Genomic DNA, 12101 nt, shown 5'->3' with positions numbered 1-12101 from the left:
CTCATAGTAGGTAGGTGATATGGAAGGGGGGGTTTCAGCTGTTGTGACCTGCACTGGATGTGCCATGTTTGTCTTTCTTCCACAGGACAGAAGCGACTTTGTCTGTACAAAGTGCAAGCTGGTCTCCATATTGGAAGAGAAGATTGAAGGTCTGGAGCAACAGGTAACGACCCTGCGTTGTATACGAGAGACTGAGGATTTTCTGGACCAAACTCAGGATAGCCTTCTAGGGGCACAAAGCTCTAAAGATGTAGAGCAGGTTGCACAGAGGAGCCAAGAGGCCAGTGAAGAAGCTTGGCAACATGTGACCTCCAGAAGAGGTAAGCGGAATGTCCGGGTTCCAGTAACACAGACACAGGTAACTAACCGCTTTCATGTTCTCTCCACAGGTACCAATGCGGAGAGTGGACCAGATGATATGTCTGGGGGGAGAAAGCGGAAGGAGACTCCGCTGGTTGGGAGGCATGAGATGCGATGTCCTGAGGTTGGGGGTTCCACGACCACCACTCCCAAGAGGAGAAGGCGGGTGGTGGTGGTCGGGGACTCTCTCCTCCGGGGGACTGAGTCATCTATCTGCCGCCCTGACCGGGAAAACCGAGAAGTCTGCTGCTTGCCAGGGGCTAAGATTCGTGATGTGACGGAGAGACTGCCGAGACTCATCAAGCCCTCGGATCGCTACCCCTTCCTGCTTCTCCACGTGGGCACCAATGATACTGCCAAGAATGACCTTGAGCGGATCACTGCGGACTACGTGGCTCTGGGAAGAAGGATAAAGGAGTTGGAGGCGCAAGTGGTGTTCTCGTCCATCCTCCCCGTGGAAGGAAAAGGCCTGGGTAGGGACCGTCGAATCGTGGAGGTCAACGAATGGCTACGCAGGTGGTGTCGGAGAGAAGGCTTTGGATTCTTTGACCATGGGATGGTGTTCCATGAAGGAGGAGTGCTGGGCAGAGACGGGCTCCATCTTACGAAGAGAGGGAAGAACATCTTTGCCAGCAGGCTGGCTAACCTAGTGAGGAGGGCTTTAAACTAGGTTCACCGGGGGAAGGAGACCAAAGCCCTGAGGTAAGTGGGAAAGCGGGATACCGGGAGGAAGCACAGGCAGGAAGGTCTGTGAGGGGAGGGCTCCTGCCTCATACTGGGAATGAGGGGCGATCAACAGGTTATCTCAAGTGCTTATATACAAATGCACAAAGCCTTGGAAACAAGCAGGGAGAACTGGAGGTCCTGGTGATGTCAAGGAATTATGACGTGATTGGAATAACGGAGACTTGGTGGGATAACTCACATGACTGGAGTACAGTCATGGATGGTTATAAACTGTTCAGGAAGGACAGGCAGGGCAGAAAAGGTGGGGGAGTAGCACTGTATGTAAGGGAGCAGTATGACTGCTCAGAGCTCCGGTACGAAACTGTGGAAAAACCTGAGTGTCTCTGGATTAAGTTTAGAAGTGTGTGCAACAAGAGTGATGTCATGGTGGGAGTCTGCTATAGACCACCGGACCAGGGGGATGAGGTGGATGAGGCTTTCTTCCGGCAACTCACGGAAGCTACTAGATCGCATGCCCTGATTCTCATGGGTGACTTTAATTTTCCTGATATCTGCTGGGAGAGCAATACAGCGGTGCATAGACAATCCAGGAAGTTTTTGGAAAGCGTAGGGGACAATTTCCTGGTGCAAGTGCTAGGGGAGCCAACTAGGGGGAGCGCTTTTCTTGACCTGCTGCTCACAAACCGGGTAGAATTAGTGGGGGAAGCAAAAGTGGATGGGAATCTGGGAGGCAGTGACCATGAGTTGGTTGAGTTCAGGATCCTGACGCAGGGAAGAACGGTAAGCAGCAGGATACGGACCCTGGACTTCAGGAAAGCAGACTTTGACTCCCTCAGGGAACAGATGGCCAGGATCCCCTGGGGGACTAACATGAAAGGGAAGGGAGTCCAGGAGAGCTGGCTGTATTTCAAGGAATCCCTGTTGAGGTTACAGGGACAAACCATCCCGATGAGTCGAAAGAATAGTAAATATGGCAGGCGACCAGCTTGGCTTAATGGTGAAATCCTAGCGGATCTTAAACATAAAAAAGAAGCTTACAAGAAGTGGAAGCTTGGACATATGACCAGGGAAGAGTATAAAAATATTGCTCGGGCATGTAGGAAAGATATCAGGAGGGCCAAATCGCACCTGGAGCTGCAGCTAGCAAGAGATGTCAAGAGTAACAAGAAGGGTTTCTTCAGGTATGTTGGCAACAAGAAGAAAGCCAAGGAAAGTGTGGGCCCCTTACTGAATGAGGGAGGCAAGCTAGTGACAGAGGATGTGGAAAAAGCTAATGTACTCAATGCTTTTTTTGCCTCTGTTTTCACTAACAAGGTCAGCTCCCAGACTGCTGTGCTGGGCAACACAAAATGGGGAAGAGATGGCCAGCCCTCTGTAGAGATAGAGGTGGTTAGGGACTATTTAGAAAAGCTGGACGTGCACAAGTCCATGGGGCCGGACGAATTGCATCCGAGAGTGCTGAAGGAATTGGCGGCTGTGATTGCAGAGCCCTTGGCCATTATCTTTGAAAACTCGTGGCGAACGGGGGAAGTCCCGGATGACTGGAAAAAGGCTAATGTAGTGCCCATCTTTAAAAAAGGGAAGAAGGAGGATCCTGGGAACTACAGGCCGGTCAGCCTAACCTCAGTCCCTGGAAAAATCATGGAGCAGGTCCTCAAAGAATCAATCCTGAAGCACTTAGAGGAGAGGAAAGTGATCAGGAACAGTCAGCATGGATTCACCAAGGGAAGGTCATGCCTGACTAATCTAATCGCCTTTTATGATGAGATTACTGGTTCTGTGGATGAAGGGAAAGCAGTGGATGTATTGTTTCTTGACTTTAGCAAAGCTTTTGACACGGTCTCCCACAGCATTCTTGTCAGCAAGTTAAGGAAGTATGGGCTGGATGAATGCACTATAAGGTGGGTAGAAAGCTGGCTAGATTGTCGGGCTCAACGGGTAGTGATCAATGGCTCCATGTCTAGTTGGCAGCCGGTGTCAAGTGGAGTGCCCCAGGGGTCGGTCCTGGGGCCCGTTTTGTTCAATATCTTCATAAATGATCTGGAGGATGGTGTGGATTGCACTCTCAGCAAATTTGCGGATGATACTAAACTGGGAGGAGTGGTAGATACGCTGGAGGGGAGGGATAGGATACAGAAGGACCTAGACAAATTGGAGGATTGGGCCAAAAGAAATCTAATGAGGTTCAATAAGGATAAATGCAGGGTCCTGCACTTAGGATGGAAGAATCCAATGCACCGCTACAGACTAGGGACCGAATGGCTCGGCAGCAGTTCTGCGGAAAAGGACCTAGGGGTGACAGTGGACGAGAAGCTGGATATGAGTCAGCAGTGTGCCCTTGTTGCCAAGAAGGCCAATGGCATTTTGGGTTGTATAAGTAGGGGCATAGCGAGCAGATCGAGGGACGTGATCGTTCCCCTCTATTCGACACTGGTGAGGCCTCATCTGGAGTACTGTGTCCAGTTTTGGGCCCCACACTACAGGAAGGATGTGGATAAATTGGAAAGAGTACAACGAAGGGCAACGAAAATGATTAGGGGTCTAGAGCACATGACTTATGAGGAGAGGCTGAGGGAGCTGGGATTGTTTAGTCTGCAGAAGAGAAGAATGAGGGGGGATTTGATAGCTGCTTTCAACTACCTGAAAGGGGGTTTCAAAGAGGATGGCTCTAGACTGTTCTCAATGGTAGCAGATGACAGAACGAGGAGTAATGGTCTCAAGTTGCAATGGGGGAGGTTTAGATTGGATATTAGGAAAAACTTTTTCACTAAGAGGGTGGTGAAACACTGGAATGCGTTACCTAGGGAGGTGGTAGAATCTCCTTCCTTAGAGGTTTTTAAGGTCAGGCTTGACAAAGCCCTGGCTGGGATGATTTAACTGGGACTTGGTCCTGCTTTGAGCAGGGGGTTGGACTAGATGACCTTCTGGGGTCCCTTCCAACCCTGATATTCTATGATTCTATGATTCTATGATTCTATGAAAAGTTCATCTGTCTTATTGGGAGTAGTGATCATTGTGTAGTATGTGCATTCTGTTTTGGTAATTGTTAATAAATAGAGGATAAGGATATTACTTTCACTGGTAAAAACCCACAGAAAATTACACCCTGAGCCCTAGGAATTGGGTAAGGGTAGGTACTTAAATTGACAGGGTTATGCCTGAGCCCTAGGAACAGGATAAGTGTGGGTATCCTGGAATGTAAGGTTATGCCTGAGCCCACAGAAGGGTGAGGGTGGGTTCCTAAATTAAGTAGATTACTCCTTGAGCCCTAGGAACTGGGTAAAGGTGGGTGCCCCTAGAGTGTGTGAGTAACAGAGAATTTTGTGCAGGTAACATCCTAACCAGTCTGGTTGGTCCCCAAAACTTCACAGCCTCTATTCCCCCCTCCAATCCCCCATTAACTTTCTGTCCTATCAAGATCCAAGCTTGTAAAAGCCTGGGAAAATATAGCCCAAGAAATTCAGTGTTCCTCCATCAAGATTAATCTTAATCTTGAACTTGAACTTTTGATACGTGGTCACTAGAGGTAGTCAGGAAATTATATTTTTCCCTGCGAAAAGTTGATGAAAACATTTTTTTGAGTTTGTGAGAAGAAAGCCTCCAAAAACCCCAAACAGTTTTGCATAAATTTCCATTTAATCAAAACCCCCATGTGGAGCTGCTTAGAGAGTTTCTCCTCCTCCTTCACTGCCCTAGCTCAGGGCTTTTCTGTTTCTTTGTCTTCTGACTGGTCATTTGCCCAAACCCTCCCAAGGGTCAGAGTTGATTCTGTGTGGCACTCCCACTCCCCAGCCAATCAGGTTTGTGCAGAGTAGCCAGGAGGGGGGGAGAAAGGAGGGCAGTCAACACGCCTCCACCAGACAGACTCAAGAAAGGGAGTGAATTGCATTGGCATGTGGGTGGGGGAAGAGCTATTTTGTTGTATGCTATGTGAGGGGCAAGGGAAGCTGTGGAATTGCTGCTAGAGATCCTGACCTGGGTCTGTTCCTGGCTTTGCCTGAGTTAGATAAAAGTGCTGTTCTTTTGTTAAATGTGGTGCTTTTTCGAGAGGCTAACTCTACTCCCGCACACACACACGAGGGAGGGTTGGTGTTTGTGCCACGTCACATGGCTGGGACGTAGGACCTCCTCCTTCCTCTCGCACAAACCCCATTTTCTATCAAAAAATAATTTAACAAAGTTTTTCAGCCAAATCCAGTGGTCACCCAACGTTTATGCAGTAATACAAAATATTTCCTTTGTTCAACTAATGCAACAGATAAAGGTAAAATCTGTCTGAATGCAATAAGGCTGCATTTGACAGTAGCAAGATAGTTATTAACAATTTACTCTATGAGTTTCTTCAGCGATGTAAAGAACAAGTACTTTCCAGTTTGCCTAAACAGCAAATCTCTATGGCCAGAGCTGAAAATGAGATTGAATGAGAGACAGTAGCAACCTACTGTGTTTAAATATGCATTAATATGCAAAGTCCATGAGGGTTGGGAAGGGGTGACCTACAACAAAGAAAAATGTCTAGTATTTTGTTTGTAGCAGACAAGACGTGGAAGTGGTATAATCTCCCTGCCTCCTCACCTCTTCTGAAGAAAGGCTTGTCTATGCACACACCAGCTGCACTGCTTTAACAATACCAGTATAGATAAAGTGGTACAATCACCCCCAATGCAGATCCAGTCATAGTGTTATGAATGTGCTTATAGCAGTGTAGCTTATTCCTATGAAAACCTTTATACTGGTATAACTACATCCACATAAGGACTATGTCAGTATAACTAGATTGGTAAAAATACCACACTCCTATCCAAAATAGTTATAATGATAAAACCTTCAAGTGTATATCAGGTCTTGGTTATCGAAGACTTGGTTTAAGGTCCTGATCCTGCAAGGGAGAAGATGAAAAGGTACAGGAAATTAACACCCTAGGGCCAAAAGTAAAAACCACGCTGCACTGGTTTTATTAAAATCAATGTAAAGTTTCATTGAGTTAACCCTTGTATGAACCCTCTTAAATCAACTTAAAGCAAGATTACATTTATCTTAAATGGATTTCTTACTCATTTAAACTAAATTGATAAGCCAGGTTTACATTGATTTAAGAAGGTTCACACGGGGGTTTGTATTGGTCTAATGACACTGATTGCTTTAAAAACACCTCTTTGGTTAAACCAGTGCAGTGACTTTGTGTGTGGGTCAGACCTTAGGCTTTCAAACCTATATTAGGGATCAGCCTGCATTTCAAAAGTGCTGAGCAGCCAACAGCTCCCCCTGAGGTCAAAAGGAGTAAGGGTAGTAGAATATGATGATTGTTATTCCCATTGAACATGCTGTGAGAAATTCAGGTATCATACGTGGGGGAATAAATATTTCTCCATCTACCTGACTGCGTAGCTAAGGACAAACCAGATTCCTCAGCCAGTTTAACATATTTATTTTTATTTTCTCTTTCAGAGTGTGGTTCATATGATATTATGACTTTGGGAGTCTGCCAGGCTGCTGATTACTATTTCTTTCTTAAGGTTGATGTTTTTAATTGTGTGACACATGATGCCCAGTTATGTCAGTGGACAATACAAGTGATGTGATCAGGCAGAAGTATCATAGCAATGACTAGTCAGACTGGGAATTTAGAAAACCTGAAACACCACAGCTTTCTGCAAACCTAAAAGAGAAGCCTCCTTCATATTGTTTTTTTGAGGCTGAAATTAGTTTCTCCCTGATATACAAAATCTATTGCTTTAATCAAACTTTCTGTTCTTTAAATATGAAGAAAGCAACTTGTGTTGAATTGCCTATTTAGCTGTGGTGGAATTAAGCTAAAGAGGCATTGATTATCTTCCTAAAGTGATAAATCATTGCCTACTTCCTAGGTTTGTAATATTTTTTTTTTCAAAAAAGATCCTAATCTTACAAAGTCTACATTTTTATCATATGTAAACTGTACTAAATACATTCAAGTCACAGTATAGTGACTTACTTAACTAATGCTTCCATTAAGAGTATCCCTACCTGTATGTTGAATGTATCTGTATTTATCTGTACACTTGATACAATGATACCTGTATGTATCTGTACACTTCTGTGAGTGCTAACAACAATGCTACCTCAAACACCGCAGCAAAATAGAAATCAGAGTGGGTTGCCTCCTGAATATTTTTCCTGTGGGAAATATATTACCTTCATTTCAGGTTAAATCTCACTCAAATGGCCTCCCTGTGCCTCATAAATCTTCATTTTACACATGCCCACCCATCCCTCTAGCTGAATAAGCATTTGGAGAAACACACAAAGCATCTTTGGATAATGTTTTTTAAAGTACCCCAAATAATTTAAGAACATAAGAACTGGGTCAGACCAATGGTCCATCCAACCATAGGCACTGACTCCAGGGCTGGAGCACCCATGGGGGTAAAAATAGTGGGTGCTCAGCACCCACTGGCAGCCTCACAGATTACCACCCCCTCCTTCCCTCCCAGCATCTCTCACCCACTGCCATTAGCTGTTTAGCCACATGCAGGGAACACTGGGGGGGGGGAGGAGGGAGTGGGGTGCAGGAAGAGGCAGGGGAAAGGGTGGGGGCTTGGAGGAAGGGGTGAAGTGGGGGCAGGGCCTGGGGTGGAATGGGGGGGAGGGGGTCAAGCACCCCCAAGGATCTCAGGAAATCAGCACCTCTGCATCCAGCCCAGTATCCTGTCTTCTAACAGAGGCCAATGCCAGGTGCTTCAGATAGAATGAACAGAACAGGTAATCATCAAGTGATCCATCCCTGTCACCCATTCCCAGTTCTAGCAAAATTTAGGCACCTAGGTGCTTTTGAAAATCATACTAGCAACTGGATCCACAACATCACCTGAGTGTGATGAATCTGCTAAGCATGGGACTACTGCTTCTTCCTCTATGCACAGCCATTTCCCTGGGCAGGTAAGGGAAAAGGTCCTTAACGCTGGGCTCTTTTAGGAATTGGGGAAGCAGCAACCACATTTATTGCAGGATCTGCAGAGAAGTTGGATGTAGAGTGGAATCCCCAGAAACTGTAAGTGGAGCAGCATATGGAAAAGGCTGTGACTGCTCAACATGACAGCTGGTTACAGCTCTGTGTGGGACTTATGAGGGAGTAGCAGCAGCTGGGCAGGGAGCCAGTGCAGACAGGCCCTAATAAGAGACACTAGTTGAGCCTGGCCTAGAAACCTGCAAAGCACCTGTTCACTGGAATACAGGCTCTGGGGTGGAGAGAATTCCTCCAGCACTAGGCCTGAAGAGCCTTCATTCTCAACTGGACTGCCCCAGGGGACCCAAACAAGAACTGCTATTGCTCACTCAAACTGTAACCATTTAAGCCTCTGAACCTAGGTATTTGCAACCCTTCCTTTTCCTGCTAGCCCTACTAAAATACCCAGTCACTGAGTCATGGGTCTGAGTGGTTATTGGGATTCCCCCAGAGCTAGGACCTACAAAGTTAGCTGCTAGAGTGCCTACAGTGCTTGCCTTTAAGTGGTGACACATCTGGCACACTATTGGCACCTTAGGGGCTTGGTGTGCTCCAGTACTGAGCAGCCTCAATAATTACATTAGACTCAGCATTGCAGTGCCTTGCATTTAGAATCCTCACCTAGTAGAATCCACAGCACTGAGTTCAGTGCCTAAACTCCCTGTACAATGTTGGAGGGCGTTAAGTGCCTAAGCCTGGGATCAATAAAAGTCCACCAGCTGAACAGGGAGCTGCCTAATAGGAAACACTGAGGAAAGGGGTGTGATGTAAGCCCCACCCCTCAAAGGGAATTAGATGTAGCCTGTGTCTGGACTAGAGGTAGGTGGGAAGATTCCTTCTCTGTGGGCATGTCTACAGTACAAACTTAGTACAAACAGCCACTGCAGGAATTATTGTGGAGGTTCATGTCCACGCTACCCCCCCTTCTGTCAGTCATGCGTGTCCTCACCAGGAACGCTTCCACCAAACTAAGAGGTGCAGTGTGGGAGGCTGAGAGCCCGTGCTTTCAGCACCTCACACAGCTCCTGGCCAGGAGCCTGGCCACCCCCTGGAGTTTCCACTCCCTGCTAGAAGCACAGCTGCCTTCCCCCCATCCCTGCTCTTGGATCCCTACTCCCTGCCAGGAGCACTGCAACTGCGGGGACTCTCAGATCCCTGCTGGAAGCACTCAGTCATTCCTGTTGAAGCAGTTTCACTTTGTCTGAAATAAATAGTAATTGAGCCAGAGAAAGAGAGAGAATGACTTATAACCAAGTGGTTAGGACAGTCCAGGGGATGTGGGAGACCCACATTCCAATCCATTTTCCAAAGACTAATTATTTATACAAAGTGGAACAGCTTCAGTAGGAGAGACTGAAGTAGCCCCCACATCAGACTATTCATAACATGGTGGCTGGCACCTACCTAAGTGGTGGGAGATGTGGGCTCAAATCCCTGCTCCACATCAAATAGAGTGGGGAACTGAACCCTGGTGTCCCATATCCTGGGGGAGTGCTCCAACCACTGAGCTAAAGGCTAAGTTAGAGCAGCAGTAACACTACCGGTTGTGTTCTATGCAGGGTCCAAGCTGGTGGACAGCCTCTGAGCACACTACCAGATTGGACCTCACAGGCGAGGTGGTTGGGGAAATGCTCAAGGATCCCCGTGGGGCTTAGGCCTGAGGTAGGTGTTGAGCTGCTCAGTCTTGTCGAAATGGAGACTGCTATGGCAGATATGTAGGTGCTGTGTGGACTTTACCTCTGCAAACTGAGAAGCTTAGGGAATTTAGGCACATACAGGGTTAGACAGCAGCTGGGGGATGGTTGAGAATCTAAATTTTGGACTTCAGCTTCTAAATGACTCAAGAACCCTTTAAACAATTAACCTTAGTTTCTAAAACTCAGAATTAGATCCTTCCCATTGACTGGCTTTGGGTCGGGCTTCTTTTCTATTGTCTCCTCGTAAATCTTGAGTTTGATCACTAAATTAGAGATCTGCTCAGCTAGTATAGAGTCAATCCAAGTCTCAGTGAAGTCAGTGGGAGCCTCTCCATTGACATCAGTGGATGTTAGACAGAACCCATATACTTATTATTTTCACAACCATGGCACTAGCATTTAACCCTCTACCCTATTAAAAAAAAATCATTGGGGGGAAAACTATCTTTGAAGTAAAGCTCTTTTAAAAAAAATTGCTATTTTGACCACTCCGCTTTCCAACAGGGATACCCTTGGAGAGGTTTGGTGACTAGCTTACTAAGTCATTGTGACTGGTGTTGGATGGAACAGATGCATTTTGTTTATATTGAAGGAAAACAATTCAAGTACTGTATAAGTACTGTAATCACATAATTTTTATCCTAGTGAAAGGATACTAAGTCAGTATTTGAACTTAATCAGCAATGGGAATAGAAGCCAGTCAGTTTGACATTACTTCATATTTTCACCTCAGGAAATAGAGCCAAATCGCATGATCACTTGTAAAAGCAACCTGTTCAGTTGAAAATACCACTGCCTTCAGACCTTGGAATTGCCTGTGTCTCAGCTCAGTACCATTCCAGTCTCACAATCTCACAAAGGCAGATAGTTTGGCCCTCCTAAATCAACATATATCCCACAAGTCATGGGGAAATCCTGCAGCTCTAATATCCACACAGCATTAATACTAATATCTCTGTGTATTTCATGGTTTTCTGTGTCCCATCTGTCTCAGGAGCCATGCTGTTTTGCCATTAATGATTTTTCTCATTGTATTTGGTGTTTTTCTCAAAGCCTCAGATACTGGAATCATGTGAATGTGAGAATTGCAGCTTTTATTTTTACAAAAGTTTCTATCTGTCAGTGCTGCAGAGAAGAGTTTGAAATTGTGACCCAACTTCAGATTAAAGGCTTAAAAACCAAAAAACAAATCAAATGAAACCCAAATGCTTTGCAAAAAGAAAAGGAGTACTTGTGGTACCTTAGAGACTAGCAGATTTATTTGAGCATAAGCTTTCGTGAGCTAAGTTATAGAAGGACATTCCTACTGGTATATCTCTATCCACAATTGGGCTTGTATCACTCTATGGGTACCTCTACACAACGAAGAGGATGCTGTGGCAGTGAGTCTCAGAGCCCTGTGTCTACACACTCGGGCTCGTGCTACAGTGATAAAAATAGCTGCGTAGACGCACTGGAGCCCATCCCACTCCTCTGGGCTTCAGAGCCTGAGCTCCAGTTGGAGCCCAAACTTCTCCGCCAGTTGTCTGTAGCGCCTGGGCTCTGAGACTTGCTGCCACAGGATCCTGCCTGCTATGTAGATGTACCCTTACTTCACTAGTAAAAAAAATCATACCCCTAACAGAAAATTAGTTATACTGCCACCTTGTGTATAGACAAGGCCTCAATCATTTTAACTTTAATCTGAAATATTCAGTATCTCTATATAAATAGTTATGCTGAAAGCTCAGTTGTTCTAGCAGAAATCCATTTACCATAACAAATGTGTGTTTTTTTCTGGAGAAACATCATAATTCCCTCCTCTTGGCATCTAATAATCTTTTGCTAACACATGATTTAAGGAAACTAAAAATAAATTCTTCAGCATTGTGACCCTAAGTGTACCCCAAGGCCAGATGTCATGCTGTTGGCATGGTATCTATCCAAAAGATGGCATGTAATATTGGAAAAAAAAATAACTCACTGATCATTAATATTTTTGTATGATGTATGGACTGCCAGCCCGCAGAGACTTTTACAGATGGGCTAGAAATAGATGACTAAAGCCTTGTCTACACTAGAGACCTTACAGCTGTACTGATGCAGCTCTGCCTCTGGAAGATCTCCTGTGTAACTTCTCTATGCCAATGGGAGAGAGCTCTGCTGCCAACATAATTAAACCACCCACAATGACATAGTGCTGTACACCCTACCACTTATGCTGGCAAACCTTATGCCACTCAGAGGGGTATTTTTTCACACCTCTGAGTGACATAGATTTTGCCAACAAAAGTGGTAGTGTAGATATGGCCTAAAAGATGTTTAAACCAGGCATGTCGGGGAGTTGATAAACAGGTATTTTACAGACAAAAGAAAGAGGCCAACACCTCAAA

This window comes from Dermochelys coriacea, chromosome 1, assembly GCF_009764565.3.
Source record: "Dermochelys coriacea isolate rDerCor1 chromosome 1, rDerCor1.pri.v4, whole genome shotgun sequence".
Lineage (NCBI taxonomy): Eukaryota > Metazoa > Chordata > Testudines > Dermochelyidae > Dermochelys > Dermochelys coriacea.
This window is presented reverse-complemented; position numbering follows the sequence as displayed.